This window comes from Neofelis nebulosa, chromosome 4 (genome assembly GCF_028018385.1).
Source record: "Neofelis nebulosa isolate mNeoNeb1 chromosome 4, mNeoNeb1.pri, whole genome shotgun sequence".
Taxonomy (NCBI): Eukaryota; Metazoa; Chordata; class Mammalia; order Carnivora; family Felidae; genus Neofelis; species Neofelis nebulosa.
In genome coordinates this window covers 160314516-160336551 of record NC_080785.1, presented here as the reverse complement: position 1 = coordinate 160336551, position 22036 = coordinate 160314516, and the positions used below count along the sequence as shown (strand labels likewise).

Here is a 22036-nt window from a genome sequence, read left to right as displayed (position 1 = left end):
GTACAGAGCAGTGCTGGGTGGAGCTGACCGCCAGAGGGCGCCGAGACAGCGCGCGCGCGGTCGTAGGCGGGGCATCGGCAGCGCTGGGCACAGCGATTGGTTCGTGGCACTGCCCTCTGCCCGAGAGGGCCCATTGGAGACTGGCCCATCTGCCCCGCCTCCCCCGTTCCCGCAGGTATGTGCCGGCGTGTTCTTTTGCGCCGCCTAGAGGCGTGATTGAGGGTAGAGGGGGCAGGCTCGGTGCCGAGCCTTTGCTTCACCCCTTAACAGTCTCAGCTGCCTACAAATGCCGTCCTCGGACTTGGGGCTCCCTTCTTATGCCCCTCAGCTCTTAAAGTCATCCAAAAATGTCCCCATTGGGCCCGGGGATTCCCTCGTAACCCACGCACACCTCAAGCACGAATTCCCTGCCAGCGTTCTCGGACACCAGCAGGTCAAGTCTAACCTGAGGCTTGAATTCTCCCTTATCTCTCCGCCACCCCCAAATGTCACCAGCTCAAGACCCTCGGGCCCCAGCCATCTCTGCCCAGCGTTTCCCTCGGGGTCACCCCCCACTGCCACCTGAGGTTGGGTTCAATAGGCCCTGGGCTTGGGGTACTCCTCATTATGACCCCCATCTAGATTCTTCCTAGAACAGCTCTCCCTGCCATTGCATCAGCCCTCCCTGAGAGTCACCCCTCCCTCCCGCCCCCATCCTAGGACATCCCTCAAGGTCACCTTTCCAGCTTTCTCTGCCCTGTGTGACTAAACTTGCGACCTTCCTCACAACAGGTGGGACAGGCATAGGGATCCTGGGAAGTCAGGAGTTCAGGGTGCTGGGACAGTAAATTCAAGCCCGTCGGTCCTCCCCACCTGAAAAGCCAAAACTCCAGCGACAGGAGGAAGGGAGTAAATCACAAACTACCAGACCTTCAGGAATGAGGTAGGAGGCAGGTTTTATTTAATTGGATAGCAACACACAGCACAGACCCTGCCCCGAGCTGAAGTATGCCCCTATCCCTGGGTGAAAGGGTACCCTGGGCCAGCCCTGACAGCCTAGGGGGCCTCTCTCTCTGCCTGGTCGCACTCAGGGTCCATCCCATCTGATACTGGACAGTCTCCGGTCTTGCAGTAGCACGTGCACTGCAGGGCCACCAGCGGACTCAACAGGCCCATCTGTGTCCTTTCTGGGCCCACAAGGGACCTTGCTCCCTGCTCCACGTGCCCGGAGAGTGTCACAGCTCTCCCCACACCCCCAAAGTTAGGACGCCGCAGGGTTCAGGGAGAAGAGGCCAGGCACACTCAGGTCAGGCCAGCCTGGTTCCGGAAGCCGGAGTTGGCATTTAACGGTCTGGGGGCCCAGGGCAGCTTCCTCTTGAGTAACTGGCTGCTGGGAAGGTACAGGCCTGGTCCACGTCCCACCAGGCCTGGGAGAGAAAAGGCCAAGGCTCCAGGCTGGGAGGGTTACTGGGAGGGGATAGGGACCCAGATGGCTTCCCTTTCTAGTGGGAGGGCCACCCACCCACCTGCCCATTCTCCCTAGGAGTTCTGTCCAGCCTCAGCCGGAAGTAGGACTGTGCAGGGGGCAGGACCCCCAAGTACAGAGTTGGGGGAGGGTGCCTACAGCAGACAGCTGGGTCCACCCACCCCATTCCAGGCTATATTGCCCCTCCCCCAAGTCCCTCTGCCCAACACAGGTCTGGGTCTGGGTCCTCAGCTTTTCCTCTAGGAATCAGCCCACCCGAGGAAGGCAGGCTGCACAGGCTTCGAGGGGGCTCGACTCCTGTTCCTGCTGAACTGAGCCAGTCTGCACAAATCAACTGTGTTTCAGCTCAGTAGGCACGGGAGGCAGAGCCCAGGGAGGCCCGGACAGTGGGACAGGCAGGCGGCAGGGCCAGAGGAGGTGGGGTCCCGGGGGGCGGAACTTAGCCACTGTGAACACGACTTGGTGTGGACTCTGCTCACAAGCAGCTAAGCCCTGCTCCCCAGGCCAGACGCAGGCCGCAGGGGGCGGGGGGCCTCTCGGCCTCCCATCCCCGGCCCTATCCCCGGGCAGCGTCCTCAGCAGCGAAGGCGGTGGCGGCAGCCCCAGAGGCAGGGCTCAGGGTCGGTTGGAAATCCCTGGCAATGTGATTTGTGACAGGCAGCAAATCCCATCCCCAGGAACCCCAGCCGGCCATGGCACAGGGGTTGGGGGGCACCAGGTGGGACCGGAGGTTGGCACCTGAGGGTGGGGGGGAGAGAGAGCAAAGGAGGTAAATGAGATTTGAAGACATCTGTGCTCCACGTCCCCGCTGAGGCTTGGTAGGGAAGCCCTGTCCCCACACACGGCGGCAGCTGAAGGGAATGCTGGACCACCAGGCTGGACGCCCCCACCGCAGCCACACGCTCAGGCCCAGGCCCGGAGAGGCAGAGATGCTCCAAGGATCCCTCTGAGCTAAGAGGGCTGCAGGGACTTCCAGAGCCAGGTTCCCCCCCTTTTCCCGCCCCCCCCCCCCGTAAGCCCTGGGCAGGCTAAACGGGGCCATGAGGAGAGGAAGTCGATGGGGTGGCGGGCAGGCGGGTGAGGAAGTGATCTCACCCCAGCTGGCGCCACTTCCTAGAAGACTGAAGGGCAGGAGGAAACCACCAGGGCCTCTCCCCCCTCCCGTGGCCCCGTCTCCTCAGTGGCCAAGCCTTAGCCTGCACCCCATCAGAGCGGATGCCGACAGCGGGTACCCAGCTCTTCCCGCGGGCACACACATCCCCAGAGCACCGGACGCAGGCCCAAGGTGCAAATCTCCACTCTGCAGTTTCCCAAATGCCCTCCAAGCCTCAGTTTCCCCATCTGTATAACAGCCCAGGGCCTCAACCGCACAGCACAGGGAGGTTTCACCAAGAGCGTATGTCATTCACAAGCACCCAGCACCAGGACCGCCTTACACGATTGTCAGTGTTCAGTGCAAAATGAAATTGCGGGGTCCCTTCTTCACAACTTGCGAATTTCAAGACGCTGACAGAAGAGCATTAACCCAAGCTCAGGTCCTTCCGAGCAGGGGAGACCCCGTGAACTGCATGATCACAAGCCCATGAAGCCAGCCTGTGTGTCGTAAACGGAGCTCTCCTTAATGATAAGAGCCCTCTGGCCAGGAGACCCCCAACTCTGGAGCCAGTTTGGGCAGCTCTGAACCCTGGTTCTGTAGCATCCTAGCTGGGTGACTCCTAGAAAGCCACTCAACCCCTCTGGGCCTCCCTTTCCCCATCCACAAAGCAGAGATAATGCCGTGGTAAGGATCTCACAAGTGGTACATGTAATTAGAATGGGGCCATGCTGTCATCATCAGGCAGAAACAGAAAAGACGGTGGCAGTGAAGATTCCAAACACTGGTGGGACCCTGGCACCCACATATGGTGGCGCCCGTCACTGGGAGACAGGTGTTAAGAGATGTCCTGCTCTGTTCCCCGACCCCCCCCATTCATACAGGCGCACGCGGGGGCACACGCGCGCGCACACACACACACACACACACATACAGTGGCCACCGGCTTTCCCATCAGGCCCCAGCCCTGTCCCCTCAGGGTCTGGGGGCACCAACCGGGAGCAGACAAGGCCCTGCAGGGCGGCCGGCCTCCCTGGGCCGCCTCCGGAAGTGAGACAGCACATTCGTGTCCCAGGGACGAGAACGGGAAGGGCGGCCATTTGGCCAGGCCCGTTTCCTGTGGGGTTTCCCCTGCACAGAGCCCCAGGCCGGGGCCAAGGCCACTCCCCATCCCCAAAGGCACAAAAGGCCTGGGTCTCTCATGGATGGGGCGCTGCCGTGCAGGTGCCCAGGAGCCGGGACCCCTGTTACCAAAGGTGTGCCTCTCAGGCTCATGGGAGATGGGTGTCCAGGGAGGGCCAAGTCCTTGGCAGCTGGAGGCGTGGGGGGAAGATGGGCCCCTGGGCCGGAGGAGCAGAGCAGGCCCCAAGCCACACGGATGTATGTATGTATGCCTGAGTACAGGGCGTGGAGGCACGAGACACAAGCAGGCAGGCTTACTGTCACCACCCCCCAACCCCATGCTCCAAGAATGAATCAGGGGCAGCTTCCGCCGGGGGCGCCACCACCACCGCCCCCAAGCCTGGTCCCCAAATACTTTCCACCCTCTCGGAGCAGCTGGGATCGGAAAATACCAAGGGCTGCAGGCCCCGCCCTGCCCGCCACCGCCCGCCCTCCCAGCCTGTCACTAACGCTTTGCCTAATGGGCCTAGACTCTCCGCAGAGGCTCCCTGGGCCGGGCCCAGAGCCAGCCGCCAACCTGGGCTGCTCGGCCAAGTGCCGCCTGACCACCAGCCCCCCATCCGTTACCCTGATCCCAACACAGCAACCGTCAACAACCATCCCGATGGGCGACGCTCAGAGGCTGGCACCTGGGTGGAGGCAGGCAGGACAGTGGCAAGTGGGTGGGCCCCCACTGCCCACCCAGGGCCGGGGGGAGGGGGCAGGCCCAGGAAGGGGTGAGTAAGTGAGGACTGAATCACTTGTTATAAATAGGGGAACCGTGCAAGTCACTTCCCAGCCCCCACTGTGCCCAGCCACACCACACCACACTCCAGCCCCTGCCTTAAACTTCAATCCCCCTAGGATCAGTCACGGAATTCCCAGGGCGCCCCCCCCCAACATCCACACCGAGAGCCCTTAACTGAGGGGCACACCCTATTGCCATGTTCACTTCTTGCCTTGTCCCCATACGTCCCCATCGTAGCCCTGGCCTGCCTTTTGCAGGGAGACCGCCAGCCTCGAGGCGAATCACGGGCTTCTGGGCCTTGTCCTCCTTCCTCGGCACCCCCAGGACTCCCAGGCCCAAGGCTGAGGGGTCCCCAGGATCCTCAAGGCATTCTAAGGGCGTGGGTGACCACAGTCCTGGATGGTGATGCCAGACCCAGGCCAGGGGAAGGCCAAAGGTCTTCAAGTCTCAGAAGTCAGCTTCCTGGCCGCTCACCACCCAGGCCCCCCATCCCAGACCACCCAGGCCTGCTCTGCCCAGGGCCACAGCTCAGTGACCACACCCAGGGTGGCGCCAGCTCCAGCACCCTGGGGCAAGGCGCTGCTGGAGCATGACTCAGCCGTGCCCAGCATGGCGGCGTCCTTCTCTGCCCAAGGATTCCCACACGCCTACGCCCGCTGCCCTCCGTGTACGACCTCTCCAGGTGACCAGCCTTTTCCAACACATCTCCTTGTCCACCCAGGACACCTGATGGCAGGAGGGAAGGTGGCCAGGGGGCCCCAAAAGGGATCTGAAGGCGAGCGCCCGCGACAAGGAGGGGACATGCACTCTCTTCCGCTTGTTTTCTGGTGCTCCCCATTTACAGACGGAGAAACCGAGGCCCAGAGGAATTCAGGGCCGGGCCCAAGGTCATGCAGCAAATCTAAAGGAAAGCCAGGTCTGCTCCTGGCAGAAAGCGTATCCAGAGTGGAAAAGGGCTGGCCAGACAGCCCAGCGAGGGGCAGGAAAGTGTCTTTTTGCGACCACCCAGGGTTCCCAGCAGTATTCTTCACCGAAAACAGAGCCCCTCCGCTCAGCTTCCCAAGGTGAAGGGCACACTCTGAAAAAATGCTTTAAGGTATATCCAAGTGCCACCTGGGCCCATAGGAAGCAGGTCACCCCACTTACACCCACCCGGACCATGATGCCAGTTACCCTGGGACTGCAGTAGCGACAGGGGCTGCTCAGCAGCTGTGGCCAGCGCAGAACATCTGGCCTCCACTTACAACAGGCAGAGGTTGGTACGGGGGCCCTGGGAGGACCCCTGGAGCATCCGCCTCCGAGATTTCTCTCCAGCGAGCAAGGGTCTGCAGAGACTTGGAGGCCGGGCTAGCACAGACAGGCCCGACCCCCCTGGACACGCCCTGTCACGCATGTGCTCCGCGTGCCAGCCCTGGGCTAGGCCAGCAGCTATTTTAGGGCCCCCTCTGGGCCCACAGACGAGGCCTGCCAGTTGGGGTCTCGAAGGAGCTCCCAGAGGACATCCTGCAAGGGCAGAGGGCAACGGGTGCCCTTCTGGGAGCTAGGACGGAGCTGGCACCAGGCCCCAGGGCCCGTGCCTTCCCAGGACGTGCCTTCCTGGGACTGCGGCGTGTGAACACATGCGCAGGGGCCGGCCCAGGCAGGGTGCGTGGGCGAGCGGACAGGGTGTGTCCCACATCACCTCGCCTCTAAGCCAGGGCACCTGTCGGGTACTGCCCTCCAGCTCCGGGGGGCATGGGAAGAGCTGCCAGAGGACAGCCTTCATGCCAGGGGTCCCACACCACCCCCCAGCTTTAACCTCACATGGCACCCGTCATCATGAGCGAGCAGCTGGTTAGGACTGGGGCAGGTGACAGGAGAGCCAACTGCACCTTCAAGGCATTCGGGAGGCCACTGGGCCTGGCTGGGCCTGGCTGGGCTGAATAGGCAAGTCAGTGTAGGGCTGGGGGCTCTGGTGGCAGTCAAGTCCAGTGCTGGGGTCAGAGGTCAGTGTGGGGCTAGAATACAAGGTTCAGGTTTTAGTCAGGGGCCTGCAGCCCAAGGGCATGAGGACTGCGGGCCGCTCGCGGGGCACAGGACTGGGGAGTCATCCCTCCAGTAATCTCCCACACCTGGCCCCCTTCCTAAGCAACCTTGAATGAGCTCCTCTCTCCTGGGCCCGGAGGAGCCAAGAGGGAGGGGAGGGGTGCCCCAATCTCCACCAAGCTGGGGCTACACCTTGGGGCCCCCAAGCCCATCTGCTCAATGGAAGGCCTTCCCTCCACTCGTTGGCCGACATGTCAAGAGCTTGAACCACCGTGTCACCCGCCATCCACGGAACTCTGGGAGACCCCCACCCACCCACTCCTCCAGCCCCATCCCCACTAAAGCCCTGAGAGGCACCCTAGGAGCCCAGGTACCCGTGTGTATCCACCCCTCCCCACCCCAGCCCGGGCATATGCCCTCCCCCTTCCCACCCTGCCGCTGACTCCCGGCCCACCTGGACCTGCCCCCGTGACTATGGGACCCGCCCTCCCCACCACGCTCTCAAGGGTCTCCGGTGGGGGGAGTGGCCAGGGGTCTCCTGGGGAGGGGGTAAATGTTGGGCTGCCCTTCCCCCGCTCCGTAGGGGGCGCCCCGGGACTCTGCCGCCACCGCCGCCGCCAGATGCACGATCCCCGCTGCACCCCCCCCACACACACACACACACAGCCACCGGCGGCGGGGCGGCGCCCTCCCCCTCTCCAAGCGCTGGGGACCCGCCGGGCGCACCCCCCCACTCCGCCCACGAGTCCGGCGCAGAAAAGTTGCCGCCGTCGCCGCGGCGCCGCCGCCTCCCTCCCGGTTCCCTCTCCGACTCACCCGCGGGGGAGGGGAGCCGGCACTCGGGGCTCCGGCCGCCGCCCCGGGCCCGGCGGCAGAGACGCGGGCGGGCGGCGGACCCGAGACGGGCCGGGGTCGGTCGCGGGCCCGGCTCCATCCCACTCACTGGCCGGCCCGCCGCGGGGCCGAATCGCTTTTAAAACCTTCCCGTCTCCTCCCCCCGGGCCGGACAGGGGGCGGGCGCGGGGCGGGGCGGGCGCCGCCGTCATGTGCCCCCGGAGCCGGTCCGCCCCCACTTTCTCTCTCTGGTCCCCCAACTCAGCCCCAACTTTCTCCCTCCTTGTCCCGACTCCACCTGGGCCCCCGAACCCAGCCCAGCTTCCCCCCTCCGGGTCCTGGACTCGAGAAGCAGCCCCAGATTTTAAGCTTAGGCTCTCCCTGCGGGAGGAAGGACAGAAGCAGGGGTCCTAATGCCCCTCGCACCCCCAAACCCCTCTTGGCAAAGTCCTGCCCCTGCGCAGGAAGAGAAACGCTGGAGGCCGTGGGCAGGGGCAGGGGAGATGGGGAAGGGGGGGGGGAGAGAAATGGCGCCAGACGGAGGACATACTTCTGCTGTGTATGTACCCTTCCTTGGGAGGCACGGGCCTGGGCGTCTGGGCTCCTGCCAAACACCAATCCCCACTTCCTCCAGTCCCTCAGTGCCTTCTCCAGCCCCAGGAAGTCCCTCCTTTTATCCCATCCAACCTTCTCCTGCTGCCATGGAAGCCTCCCACCCCAGTCCAGGTGGTCCCTGGATCAAGGTTGTCTGGCTTCCCAGCATCCCCATCCCCCACCCACCCAGGGGCTCTGGGAAACTCCCCAGCTACTGGAGTCTCCCTGGGATAGAGTCCCTCCCTGGATCCCTCCCTCCTTCCCTGCCTGCGTCTGTCCCACCACATCCTCCACCGGCCTCCCCTCCACCGGGAGAAACACGGAGGCATTGTTCCCCAGGACGGGGCCCTGCCTTGGGGCCTGGCCTTGTGCCCAGGTGGGGGGCCAGGAACAAAACTAACCAAAGGAGGGGCGGGGTGCCCTCTACCGCCAAGACAGCCTCCTTGGGCATGCCTAACTGCCACTTCACCCTCTCCAAGATGGGACAGAGGCCGATGGCGCCAGATCGCCACCACGGCCACCCCTATGGTGCCATGGCGCGAGGGGTTCTGGAGCCAGAGGACCCTCCTCTGGCTGTGGAGACACACACACAGACCTGTGTGGGCATTGCTTTGGGGGCCGTTTTTCTCCCCCCACTCCCAACATTTCCCAAGTCATATGATTGGGGGCGGGGGGGTCAGATTGTTCACCACCCAACTCCTGGGAAGTAAGGGTAACGCTGGGGAGTGGGGACCCAGCCGCAGGCCCAGGCAGGGGACCATAGGGGCTGGTTGGATGCCTCTGGGTCACCTCATACCCCAGAATTCCTCCTGAGTTCTCCATTTCCTCGGTTCAGCTCAGCCGGCTCCCACCTTGGATCTTAGTGGGAATTGGAAGAAGCCGGTGGAAGCCACACCTAGTTCCCATCCCATGGGACCCAGCCTGGGGGGTTCCTGGGTCTTTCTTCTCTGTGGGGCCCAAGGGGCAGGCTGGCCCAAGCTGCAGGATCTGGCAGGTTGGGGCAGGAGGGGGCAGAGCAGCCTGTGGGGCCCTGGGGGAAGATTTGGGGTGGCACAGAATTCCCCGACTCGGGGTGGGGCCCAGAGAGGGGTGGGGTACTTGCCACATGGCCTCCTGAGCAGCTAAGCACAGGGGAATGGCGTTCTCAGAATCCAGGGTCTCCCTGTGGACACACACACACAGGCTTGTCATTTCAGAAACAGACCAAATAGAAAGTGACCAAATTACAACCGCCCCCCCCACACACACACACTGCGCCTCCAGAATGCTTCCTTCGGACCCCAGAACAAGCCTCCCATCCAGAACCATCCCTCGCCTGGCATTAGTCCAGTTGGGCACACATTTAGCGGAAATGCCTCCTCCATGCTGTCCTCCAGGGATGTCTGTGCCAAGACCCTTTATAACCCCAGACGACCCAGCTCACTAAGCTTGGAGGGACCTCAGGTGCCACCAGCTCTCCCTCTGGATCCCCCAGCGCTTGCCCCGTACGCCCTGGTCCTGAGTTGGCCAGTTTACCCAGGGACAGCAGCCAACAGGGATAGGAGTTCTCCAAACTAGCCAACAGATCCTTTGTCACGACAGGGAGGGATAGGGGGACAGGGCCAGGGTGAGGCCAGCTTAAGTGGTCAAGTGGCATAGGGATCACACACACGCCCGTCTGTTCGTTCTTCAAACATTCGCTGAGTGCCTGCTGTGTGCCAGGCACTGTTCTGGGCACCGGAGACCACAGCAGAGAACAAGCCAGAAAAAAAAGCTTTGCCCTCATGGGACTGACAGCTGTAGGGAACACACACACACAAAACAGATAGGTATAAAGATATATTGTGTTGGGTGATCCATGCTAAGGGAAAATAGAAGGGGGCTGAGGAGGTGGGGGCCAGGTCAGGAAAGGCTGCATGAAGACCAGGTGACACTTGAACAAAGACTTCCAAGAGGTGAAGGAGGAGCCGTCCAGACATCTGGAGGAGAAGTTCAAGGTGGAGGGAACAGCCAGTGCAAAGGTCCCGAGGCAGAAACATGCCTGGGGTATTTGAGAAACAATGAGGAAAACAGTGTGATGGACGGACGAGGGGAGCAGGGTGGAAGAACTGAATTTCAAATCTTTGCTCCCCAACTTTCTGGCTGAATATCGTTGGCCAAGTGATCACACCTCTCTGAACCTCAGTTTCCTTATATTGAAAACGTGCAGTTTGCAGTGACGCCAAGGCTCTGAGATGAGATGAGGAATGTCCCGGCCCAGGGCCCAGGATGGGGTAAAAGTTGGATAAGCGAGTGCCCGGAGGTACACCAGGTACATGCAGTCCTGTGGGCCCGGGAGGGGGTGCTGGGTCAAGGGACCCTGACAGACCCAGCCGCCCCATAGGTCACCCCAGCTCACACGCACGGCTGCCTGCCGGGCCCCATGGCAACGCTGCACACAGAGACATCAAACAGGCCCTGCCGAGGAAGTCCCACGTCACTGTGGTTAGGGTGGCTCCTCCCAGCCCAGCCCCCCTGGCGCGCGTGTGCTCCTCCGTGCCAGTCAGGGCCCCTGCCTCCCATCGCCCTAGTGACGGGCTGTGTTGTGGACGGAGCAGGGATCCCACCACCTGCCCCCTCCCTAGCCAGTTCCAGCCATTCCCCACATCCGGGGAACGACGTTACGAGGTGGCCCCAGTTCACTGCCACGAACCCTTCCATTGAGCCACCCTCGGCCCGGGTGACAGCACCAGGGAAGCCCTTGCCTACCCACCTACGGTTGAGAGAAGCTGAGGCCCCAGGGATCTGTGGGGACCCCCACCCCCTCCCCCCAGCCTGGCGCCTGAAATCCCTAGGGCAGCGTCTGGGTGTTGCTCAGGGGCACTGGAGGGGTGAGTCAGACAGGAATAGCCCCCAGGCCTGGCCCAGCCCCCACCCGAGGACTGACTCACCACCCACCCAGCACCGGATGACATCAGGGCCTGGCCTGCCACCCTCACCTGGCACCGCGCCAGAATGGGGGCGCCCGAGAGGTGTCACATCTGGCTGCCCTCTCCCCTCAGACCGGGACCTGGCAGGCGCAGGGTTAAGGAGGGGCCCTCCTGGGGGTCTCCCCCCTAATCCCATCCCCCCTTTCCCGGGGATTTCGGGCCCCAGCCCCTCTGACGTCACTGGGGGTTGCTATGGCAACTGGCCGAAGTTCCCAAATAAAATTACCGCGGGCGGGTTAAGTTTCCTAGGAGGCAGCCGACGGGTAAACAATGGCGGTGGCAGGCGGGCCCCCCCCCCACCCTCTGCTGGGACTCGGGGGGTCCCCACGTCGGGGAGCAGCGTCCCCCCTCCCGCCCGGGACCTGAGAGCCTGTGAGCACGGAAGGCACCGGCGCACAGATGGGGGACAGCAAGGCCACCACCGAGATGAGCGGGGCGCGGGGGGGAGGGGGGTGGGGGTGAGAGGGGACCTCGGACACGAGGCTAGGGCGGCGGGGAACAAAGAGGGGACCTGAGGCCTGGGATCCGCCCCCCGCAGACCCCGCCCCTCCCCCCCCCCCCCGACCCCGGCCGGCCGCCAGTCCAGCTGTGGCTGCTCCCAGCTGCCTGGCTCCCCACATCTGGCGGGCCGCGCGCTCACTTCCTGTCGCCCCGGCTGCCTGGAGGGAGGTAAAAATAACCCTCCCCCTCCCCCTGCCGGCGGGCGCAGACGGCGGATCCTCCCGGCCTGGAGGAGGGCGAGGCCGAGCCGCAGCCGGGGAGCGGAGCCCCCCTGAGGCCGCCTCCCGCCCCTCCCACTGCCTCGGTGTCCTGGGAGGAGGGGCGCCGGGGGGTGGCACGGATCCCGGGCCGCGGGACGGGGCTGAGGATCCCGTTGCTTTAGGGCCACCAGAAACCAGGGGAACCTTCGTGTCCAAGCCCCATCCCCCCGCCCGTGGAGGAGGGGGGTGTGCCAGCTCCAACCCGCTGGTGGACTGCGACCAACGTGCCCGGGTTCCAGTCGGGGGTCACTCGCTCACTGTATAGGCAAGTTACCGAAAGCTCTCTGAGCCTCCGTTTCCCTGTCTGTAAAATGGGATAACAGTGTTCACCTCAAGGTGCGTTTGCTCAGTACTGTTAGCTATTATCTTTTCGCCATCCCTGGGGGAGGAGGGGAGCTAGGGGGCTTGAGACCTTCAAGTACTCCTGCCAGATAAGACACAGGACACCCCGTTGAAGCTGATTTTCAGAGAAACAAGGAATCACTTTGTACCGTAAGTTATGTCCCCGGCAATATTGGGGGACGTTATTATACTTAAAAAAATTTTTTTTTACTTGTTCTGTATCCGAAAATCAAATTTAACTGCGTCTCCTGTATTTTTATTTGCTAAATCTGGCAGCCATCATCTCTGGCCCGAAAACACGCCAACAGACACCTCCCTGGCCTCCTTGCTCCTGGCCTTACTCCTTCCACCCCTTCTCCGGAGACAATCTAATCACATCTTCCCTCCTCCCTCTACCATTCACTCTGCGAAAATTCCCATCCCCCCTTTCCCAGGGGGATGGGATTAGGGGGAGACCCTAGCATTCTTCCAGGGTCTCCCACCTCTTCTGACCACAGGCCCTGCTTGTCAGATCCCCACTTCTCCCCAGCCTTTCACACTCACCTGCCCGCTGGGTCGCAAGCATCCTTCAGATCCTAGGGCATTACTCTTCCAGGAAGGCTTCCTTCCCTCCCACCGAGACCCTCTGACTTTAGACTCTCCAGGAACCCTGTACTTTTCTGCGTCTGCACTTCACCATCCCAGTGATTTATTCAATCATTTGAGTTAAAAAAAAAAAAATCTTTTTTTTAATGTTTATTTATTTTTGAGAGAGACAGAGACAGAATGCGAGTGGGCTAGGGGCAGAGAGAGAGGGAGACACAGAATCCGAAGCAGGCTCCAGGCTCTGAGCTGTCAGCACAGAAGCCCACGTGGGTCTGGAACTCACCAACCGGGAGGTCATGACCTGAGCCGAAGTCAGACGCTACACCGAATGAGCCATCCAGGCGCCCCAGTCGGTGGTACCTATTATGGGGTCCTGGGGAGCTGGAATGAAGTGATGCCGACTCCTGGGAAACTTCTCCCTGGCCTCAACTAGCCTGGCATAGCCTCTGGAGGCCAAGGCCTTCAACTGTCTTCTCTGCAGCCCCCACCACACTCTTGCAGGTCCCACCCGAACCGTGAGCTCAGGCCTATGCTCCAGACTCCCCCAGATATGACCACTGCCACGAGGGGGAGCCCACGACACCCTGCCTGCCGTCAAGCTCGGAGTTCTGCATCCTCTGGCGAAGAAATGTGCCTGTGCCTCAGTTTCCCCATCTGTAAAATGGGCATAATGCCTGTGAGCCGTCAGAGGGCTATTGTGAACATTAGTTAATATCCATAGGTACACACGTGAGTGGAGCAGCTTGGAACACAGAATGTATTCAGTGTTAGCTCCTTTGGGGGGTGGGGGTGGGGATGAGAAGCCCAAATCCCCTCCTCCTGATCCCCCCAACCCCAGGCAGGCACCCTAAGTCCCTCTACAAAAATGGTTTCGACTCCCTGGTCCAGCTCCTCAGGGCTCTTCTCACCCCACAGCAAGTACATCGTGCCATCCCCTGATCCTGGCACCGGACTCCACAGGCCCGAGGGAGGGTCCGACTTGCGGCGACACACCCTCTGTCCCCCGACCCGCATTGAACCGCAGCTGTCTCTTGCGCCCTCGTGTCTGCGCCCACCAGCACCGCAGGCCCGATCAGAGTCCTCAATCTCGGAAAGGCCGCCGCTCCCAAAGCCCCGCGCAGCTTCCATCCGGCGAGAGGCTCGAACCCTGTTCTCCGGGGCGGACGGGGCGGGCTCCCGGCGGCGGTTGCCCGGCAACGCGGTGTTTGTTAGCGCGGGGGGCGGGGTCGGCGCGCGCGGTGACTCACAGCGGCGTGATGCGGCCGGGCAACACGCCCGGCAGCCTGGCGGGCGGCCCGGCTTCTGCCGGCCCCGGCGGCCGGAGGGGCCCGGCGGCGGGGGCGTCCCAGCCCCCAAGCGGGCGCCCGAGGCCCGTGGGGAAGCGGCCGAGCAAGGCCCCAGCTCTCGGGTTCGGTTCGAACCCGGGCCCCGCCTCTCACTCTCGAGTTACGTGCTCGTTGCCTCAGTTTGCTCATCGATAAAATGGAGTCCACGTTGCAGGATGCAGTAACCCTGCTCTGGCGCACGAGGCAGCTGGGATTATTACCCCGTTACACTCCGGAGCAGCGCTTTTGGTATAGCCCCGACCCGGTTTGATGATCTGTGTCTTTGGGCCGCAAGGGAATCACACCGAGCCTCAGTTTCCCCATCTGGTAAAAGGAGGTAGCGAGAATTCCCTACCTCACGGGTGGTTTGAGGATCCATGAATCAATAGTGAGACAATGGCTGGCGCATCTCAGTGCCAGGGTCTGCCCCCAACCAAGGAGGGGAGGAAGTGTAGGAAGTTTTCTCAGTGGTCTGAGCCCTACAGGGCAAGGAGGTCAGCGCAAGGCAGGTGCCCCTGGAAATGGGTGTGGGTCACAGGCTCAGAGTAGGAAGGCATGAAGGCGGCTGCAGAGGCCCCCATCCCCAAGCCGGAGCTGGCAGCACCTGCTGCAAGCTGGCCAGAGGGGGGCCTGGGCTGAGTCACCGCCCAGCAATGAGGAGTGAGTCACGCAGGGCGGGGTCCCCCCCCGACATCCCCCCCCCCCAGCCGCTCCCACAAAAGGCCTTTGAGAAGAGTTCCCCACCCCCTCCTCCAGTCCTTAAGCCCCTCTGGAGGGTGGGATGTGGGCCAGGACCCTGATGGGCTACCCCCAGGAGCCCTGCCTGGCGGGCTACCCCCAAGGAGCCCTGCCTGGCCTGGGAGGCGACAGCCGGTTTCCGCCATGTCTGTGAAAAGTCACCGTGGGCAGCCGGGGGTCCCCCCCCACGGAAGGGGGTTCCAGGCTGCCTGAGTCATTCCGGGGACAGCAGAGGGTCACATGCACAGAGTGGACAAACTTGAGTCAGGCTGTCTAGTAAGGCTGGCAGGCAGGGGGGCCCTGGATTCTGGCTTTGTGAAAACCCCAGGAAGAGCCATCTTTCCAACCAACCCCCCCTCCCGCCCCCCAGCTTGGGAACCTGCAGCTCAGGGAAACCCATGGCTTTTGGCAGGAAGAGGGGTGCACATCTGGCCATGTCTCCTTGGCTTTACCACCCCTCTGCCTTGTCTACAGTGGGGACTTCTCCCCACCTTAACTGTCCTTGAACTTGGTGTGGAAGGAGCAGCAGGGCCCTGTGGCTGAGGAGAGTGAGGCTCTCTCTGCAGGATCGGGTCCCACAATTCACAGTGACACCCAAACACTCAGTAATCAAGATGAAACTTTTTTAAAAAAGATTTTATTTTTAAGTAATCTCCACACCCAGTGTGGGGCTCAAACCTACAACCCCAAGATCAAGAGTCATGCTCAATCGACTGAGCCACCCAGGCACCCCCCGAATCATTTTTTACAACCGCTTTATTGACATAAAATTTACATGCCATACAAATGCCTTATTTAAAGTATACAACTGGGGGGGAAGGCACCTGGGTGGATCGGGGGCGCCTGGGTGGCTCAGTCGGTTGAGCGTGCAACTTTGGCTCAGGTCATGATCTTGGGGTTCGAGAGTTCAAGCCCCGCATCCGGCTCTGCACTGACAGCTCAGAGCCTGGAGCCTGCTTTGAATTCTGTGTCTCCCTCTCTATCTCTGACCCTCCCCTGCTTGTGCTCTCTCTCAAAAATGAATAAACATTTAAAAAAATTTAAAAAAATGCACAATTAGGTGCTTTTAGTATATTCACCCCCACAATCAATTTTAGAACAATTTTATCCCCCTAAAAAGAAACCCAGATACCCATTAGTAGTCACCCCCCATTTCCCCTTCATCCTCCTTAGCCCCTGACACAACTAATCAACTTTCTATCCCTGTGTATGAATGGACTCCTATTGTGTGACTTAGGACTGGCTTCATTCACTTTTCAAGGCTCATTCGTGTTAGACCATGTATCACTACCTCGTTCCTTCTAATTGCCAGATAATATGTGGTATGGACACGTCCCTCCCCCCCCCTTTTTTTTAAGTTTATTTAATCATTTGAGAGAGAGGGAGGGAGAAAGAGAATCCCAAGCAGGCTCTGAGCCATCAGCACAGAACCCGACGCAGGGCTCAATTCCACAAACTGTGAGATCATGACCTAAGCCAAAACCAAGAGTCGGTCACTTAACCATCTGAGCCACCCAGGTGCCCCGACATCACATTTTTAAATCTATTCATCAGTCGATGGACATTTGGGTTGTTTGCACTTTGGGGCTGATATGAATAATGCTGCTGTGAACATTCTGTGTAAGTTTTGTGTGGGAGATTAAGTAAGATTTGAGAAAAATAAACTTTTTGTAAGTATATTTCCAACAAGGGGGCTTGAACTCACGACCCCGAGATCAGGAGTCACATGCTGTGTCGACTGAGCCACCCAGGTGCCCCTCGGGTGTAGACCTGAGCCTTCCAGGAAGGTCACCACTGATCACCCAGGGCTATTGAGATAAGCCGTCAGCATGGATTTTTAAAAATCTTTTAAGTATTTTATTTATTCCTTATTTATTTAAAAAGTTTATTTATTTTGAGAGAGAGGGGAAAAAAAAAATTCCAAGCAGGCTTGAGCTGGAAGCATACAGACTAACCTGGGGTTCGATCTCACAAGCCACGAGCTGATGACCTGAGCTGAAATCAAGAGTCAGACGCTTAACCAACTGAGCCACCCAGGTGCCCCTAAGTTTTCATTTATTTAAATAATGTCTACACCCCACATGGGGCTTGAACTCACGGCCCCGAGATGAAGAGTCTCCCCTCTCCTCCGGCAGACCCAGCCAGGTGCCCCCCAGTGTGGATTTTTTTTTTTAAAGAATGTAAACAATCTGCTTAATTTTTATTTTTAGTGTATGTGCTGCCGAAGCGAGCACAACAATCTGCTTAATTTTTATTTGATTGCATGTTGAAATGGTACTGTTTGGGGTATATTGGGTAGATGAAATATATGATTAACATTCATTTCACCTGTTTCTTTTGCCCTTTTTTTTTTTTTTTTTTTTAATGTGGCTGCTCGAAGTTTTTAGAATTCCGCATGTGACAGCTTGCGTTTGTGGTTTGCCAGAGCCTTCTGCTGAAGAGCGCTGTGCTGGAACCACTGCCTTGGTTTCCTTCCCTCTCTTTTACTTTTTTTTTTTTTTTTTTTAATGTTTATTTATTTTTGAGAGACTCAGAGAGATAGACTCAGAGAGATAGAGCACGAGTGGGGGAGGGGCAGAGAGAGGGAAGACACAGAATCCGAAGCAGGTTCCAGGCTCCGAGCTGTCAGCACAGAGCCTGACTCTGGGCTCCAACTCACGAACTGTGAGATCGTGACCCGAGGTGAAGTGGGACACTTAACCGGCTGAGCCACCCAGGCGCCCTTCCTCTCTTTTGCTTCTCAAGGAGCTGCCTGGGCACATCGCTGACACCAAGTTGCCCAGCCCACCCGACTTCCTCAGCCATCGCTGTCCTCTATCTCTGGGTAACATCTGTCACCTTTGCTCTCTTCTGCCTTGGCCCCGGGACACTACTTTCTCCTGGTGTCCCTCCTCCTCCCAAATGCCATCCTCCCCAGGCATAGCTGTGCTCACCGTGTATTGATGACCCCTCCTCTGAATATCTCCTCCAGGAAGTCCTACAGGTGTCTCTGACTCACCCTGTCCCCATGCACGTCCTTGGTTCCTCACTCCCTCTCGCTCGCTCGCTCTCCCGCTCGCTCTCCCTCTCTCTCTCTCCCTCAGCCCTGTCGGCCCCAGTTCCTGGGCTCCCCATTCCCACCTTCCGCCAGACCCCTACCTTAATCCAGTCCCGTGTGTTTTCTCCCGGACAGCCACACTGGTCTCCCCGCTGGCCCTCTGCTTCCAACCTTGTCCCCTTTGCAGGGTGCATGACCTGGTACATGTGACCTCTTTTTGCTTAAAACCCTCCAAATGTTCCTGTCTTACTTAAATCCAAACTCCTCCCTGGCCACTGCATGGCCCCACCTCCTCCAGAAGGCTTCCCTGATTGCACCCCATACTTAGGCTGGCCCCCATGCCCCCCCACCCCGTATTCACTCGTGCCTCCAGCTCTCAGCCCTGAGAACTCATTACTATCAGCTAGCTATGTGACTGTCCCCCCCCCCCCAAACAGTGGCAGGAAGGTGCCATGTCTATTTTGTTCCCCAGCATGCCAGGAATATGGTAATTATCAATACATCGATGCAACAGATAATTGTCTGAGATTCTGCTCTGGTGCCGCAACAATGATCAAGACAAAGCTTCCTGCCCTGAAGAAACTGACACTGACACGTGAGTACAGGAGACAGACAAGAAATGAGATATGCAGTAAAACATATAGTGTGGTCAAAGGTGATAGGGTGATGGGTGAAAAAATAGGGCAGGATAAAGCAAGGGGGTGTGATTTTAAACAGGCAGGGAAGGTGTCACTGTGGAGGTGATCGTGATCGTTGAGCACAGACCTGAAGGAGGCAGCCATGTGGGTATCTGGGGGAAGAGAGTCCCTAGTAGAGGGAACAGCCAGTGCAAAGGCCCTGAGACTGGACTGTGCCTGGTGTGTTTGAGGAACAGCGAGGAGGCCTGTGTACACAGAGCAGAACGAGCAAGGGAGGAGGTGAGGGCGGGGGTGGGGGGATGGGACAGGATAGCGCGTGCAGGGCTGTGGGGAGGAGTGTGCTCTGAGTGAAATGGGAAGCATGGAGAATTCCGAGCAGAGGAGGGACGCGACCTGACTCGGCTGATCCCAGGTGCCCTCGGGCTGCTGGGGGTGGACCAGACAGACTGTGTGAAGCTGGGGCAGGAGAGCAGGGAGCTAGTGACTGCATGGGACCAGGAGGAGACCTGGTGGGGGCCCTGGGGCGAGTAGGATTCTGATGCATTTAGGAGGGACAGTAACTGAATTTATTAACGGGCTGCATTTTGTTAAGAAGGGTTTTGGCCCCAAGCGGCTGGAAGGATGGAGCTGAGAAGATGGCTGAGAAGCTGGTTTGTGGTTGGAGTGAGCAAAACTCCCGCCCAGGGCCTCGTCCTGGCCCTGGACTGTCCCTTTCCAGTCTTTGGTGGGGGTGCAAAGGGAGGCATCCCCACAGTCTGGGTCTTGCCTTTTCAAGCTTTTCTCTTGGCTGACTCCTGAGTGTGCGAGCTACGCACCCATCTGGGCACATGCAGCCACCACCCAAGACCCCCGCTGACCTGGCATGCATACGCATGGCCACAAACTTGGGGACCCCTTGGGCCTGGGGCTCTGAGCTGTCAGGCACCTGCCTGGCGTACATCTGGGTCTCTAAGAAGACCCCCGGAGGTGACATGGGGTGGGAAATCTCTCAAGAAGTTCAAGAAGGGCTGCTGCTGAGTCACAGCCCTGGGTCCCCTATGAGTCAGCACTGGCAGGGGCCCCAGGAACTGGGGGCTGGGGCTGGGGTGGGTAGGGCAGTTCCCACGCCCAGAGGAACCAGGCGGTTGGGGCACTGGGGCTTCCCCTACTGCCTCTCCCATCCTGTGCTGGTCCCCGGGGGGGATATTCGGAGGACTCTAGGGGCAGGAAGCGGGGGAAGGGTGCTGACCACTGGACTGGGCTCCAGGAATCCTCTCTCCCCTGATCTGACCCGGTTCAGGAATGCAGAGGCCGCCCGCCCGCCCGCCCAACAACATGTTGCAGCAAGAAGGAGTAGAGCTAGCCATTAAGAGGGACCACGTGCAAGGGAGGCATTTGTGGGGACGTCGGTTCTATTTACGAAGAGCTCCTTATTTCTGGGTCCTCTGCATTTCGGCAGTGGAGGTTCCAGCCTGGGGGTGCAGGCGGGGTCCCAGCTGCCTAGAGGTAGGGGGTGTGGGAGGCCATGGGAGCTGAGCGCCAGCCTGCCCTCACGGAGGGGAGGGTTCTGGAGTCTGCTGCCCCCTGCTGGTGGCCTCGGGAAGCTCAGCGGGCAGAACTCGGAGCGCTTTTCGGGCCAATCCTTGCAGGGAAGGAGATGGGGAAAGGCCTCGGGCAGAATTCCAGCTCTGCTGCTGTCCAGGCTGTGCCACCTTGGGCAAGGGGCAGCCCCTCTCTGGGCCTCAGTTGCCCGTCTTTAAAAAGCACAATATTCATTTCGTTGGCTTGCTGGGAAGAGTCTGAGATGATTGTCCGTGAATGAATTAATGAATGTTGTACATTTCAGAGTAACCCTCTCCCTCCTTTCAGTCATCGGAGGGAAGGGCGCGGGAGGCGACCCCACCCACGAAGGCCCAATTACTATTTACTCCTGTCCTCTTCCTTACATGCTCTCCCTCTCAGGGAATTATCCCCCATTTTGGGGGGAGTCAGGCATAGAATAGACCTGGACCCCCGTAGCCTCTGGGGGATCCTAGGGACATCAACCTGCCTGGGCCAGCTGGAGCTTGGCTTTCCGGGCAGACCTGAGGAAGGGTGCAGGGTGTGGGGAAGGTGGACCTGTGAAGGGGAAACTCAGGCAGGACTATGGTGAGGGGGCCGAAGCGGGGGTGGCGGGGGTCGGGGGGGGGGGGGATATGGCCAGATAGAGCAGGGCCATGGCTCCACAAGGGTTAAAGTCTGGGCTTGAGTGGGGCGCACAAAGGCTTCTCTGACGCCTTGTCAGACTGAGATGGGGGGATAAATAGAATGAGAAATCTGTCAGCTCAGCCCTGGACATGGGGAGGCCACCTGGCTCCCTCACTGTCCCTGAGGTGAGGTGACTTCCCTCCACCAACCAGCAGGCAGGGACTATGAGTGTGTGTTCGGAGTATATGGGAATACCTGTGTGTGGATCCCTGGTGGGAGTCTCAGCGAGTGTCCGTTTCCTGCCGGGTGTGCCTGTGTACCTGATGTGCGTGTATGTGAGGGAACAGGGGAGCCCCCCACCCCGGACCTGTGTATAACTGTTGAGTCTACCTTCTGTATGTGGCCTGTGTGCATGCCTATGCCAGATGGTCAGAGGTACACGTGTCCCCAGATATCCCTGTATTTACTGTGTCCTTATGGACTCCTGTGCCCTGGGGACCTGTCTGGGTTTTTTTGTGTGTGTGGGTATGATTGTTGGTTTTATGAATTCTAGCATGCCTCTGCCCTTTGTACATGAGTCATTGAGCATATATTTGTGTGTCTGTGAACTTTGTGTGTCTGTGTGTGTCCCTGAGACTGTGTGTGCCTGGCATATCTCTATAGATGTGTTCCTATTCTGCGTGTATATCCATGTGTGTTGGGGTATTGTGTTTCCAGGTGTTCCCATGACTGCACCTGGTGGGTGGGGAGGTATGTTGGTTCTCTGTGTATCCCTGTATGTCTGTGTATCTTGTGTGTGTTCTGTGGCCATCCCTTCGAGGTGAGTCTGTGTATGTGCCCGTTTGGTATTCTCTGTGCATGCCCCTGGGCTCCTCTCTACGTATATTTCAGTTCTGAACAATCCTGTCCTGTGGAAGCGATGTGTCTGCATTTTGCATGTGTCTGTGTGCTCCCTGGGCCTATTTGTGTAGCTCAGTTTTATGGACATCCTCGTGTGGCCGGTGCCCCGGTGTCCCCGCGTGTCCTGACATCCCCTCCTGCGGGTATGTGTGTCTGGAAACCCCTTGCACACCCTTCCCTGTGTTTGTGGTCCGCGTGCCTTTGTGCGCGTGTGCTCCCCGTGCGCCTTTGAGGTCTACGTGCGTCTGGGTCCCTGCGTGTGCCCGCTCGCGCCCCCGTGTCCCCCGCGCGGGCCCCGGGAGCTGCGTCCTGACGCCCCATGGGTATCCCGCGTGCGTCCCGGTGCGCCTGGCGGGAGGCCTCGGGGCACACACGGTCGCCGCCGGACCCACCGCCCGGCAAGGCGCGGGGAGGAGGGAGGGGGCGGCGGCAGCGGCGGGGAGCGCGGGCACGTCACCGAGACAGACAGGCGGGCGGGCGGGAGGCGGCGGCCGCGGGTTCGAGCCGGCGCCGGAGCCCCGCGGCCCCCTCCCCCGGCCCGCGGCCTGGGGGGGGCCTCCCCCCGCCCAGCCCGGGAGCCGCCGAAATGCAATTTCCCGTGCAGGCGCCTCGGCTCAGGGGGCTTTTCCGGGCGGGTTTGGAAAGAAGAGGGGCGACGCGGCCGCGGCCCAAAACG

General features: G+C 60.0%; 2 long non-coding RNA genes across 2 annotated transcripts; both read right to left on the bottom strand.

Moving 5' to 3' along the window:
• Positions 1 to 918: 918 nt before the first annotated feature.
• On the bottom strand, positions 919 to 7600 carry LOC131510557 (uncharacterized). The gene is made up of 2 exons (XR_009261094.1): positions 7309 to 7600; positions 919 to 6464 (listed from the first exon to the last, which is right to left on the bottom strand). It is a non-coding gene; the product is annotated as an uncharacterized LOC131510557 (long non-coding RNA).
• A 2125-nt stretch (positions 7601 to 9725) lies between these two features.
• LOC131508506 (uncharacterized) lies at positions 9726 to 11153 on the bottom strand. The gene is made up of 2 exons (XR_009260030.1): positions 10878 to 11153; positions 9726 to 9940 (listed from the first exon to the last, which is right to left on the bottom strand). It is a non-coding gene; the product is annotated as an uncharacterized LOC131508506 (long non-coding RNA).
• Between the last annotated feature and the right edge of the window lie 10883 nt (positions 11154 to 22036).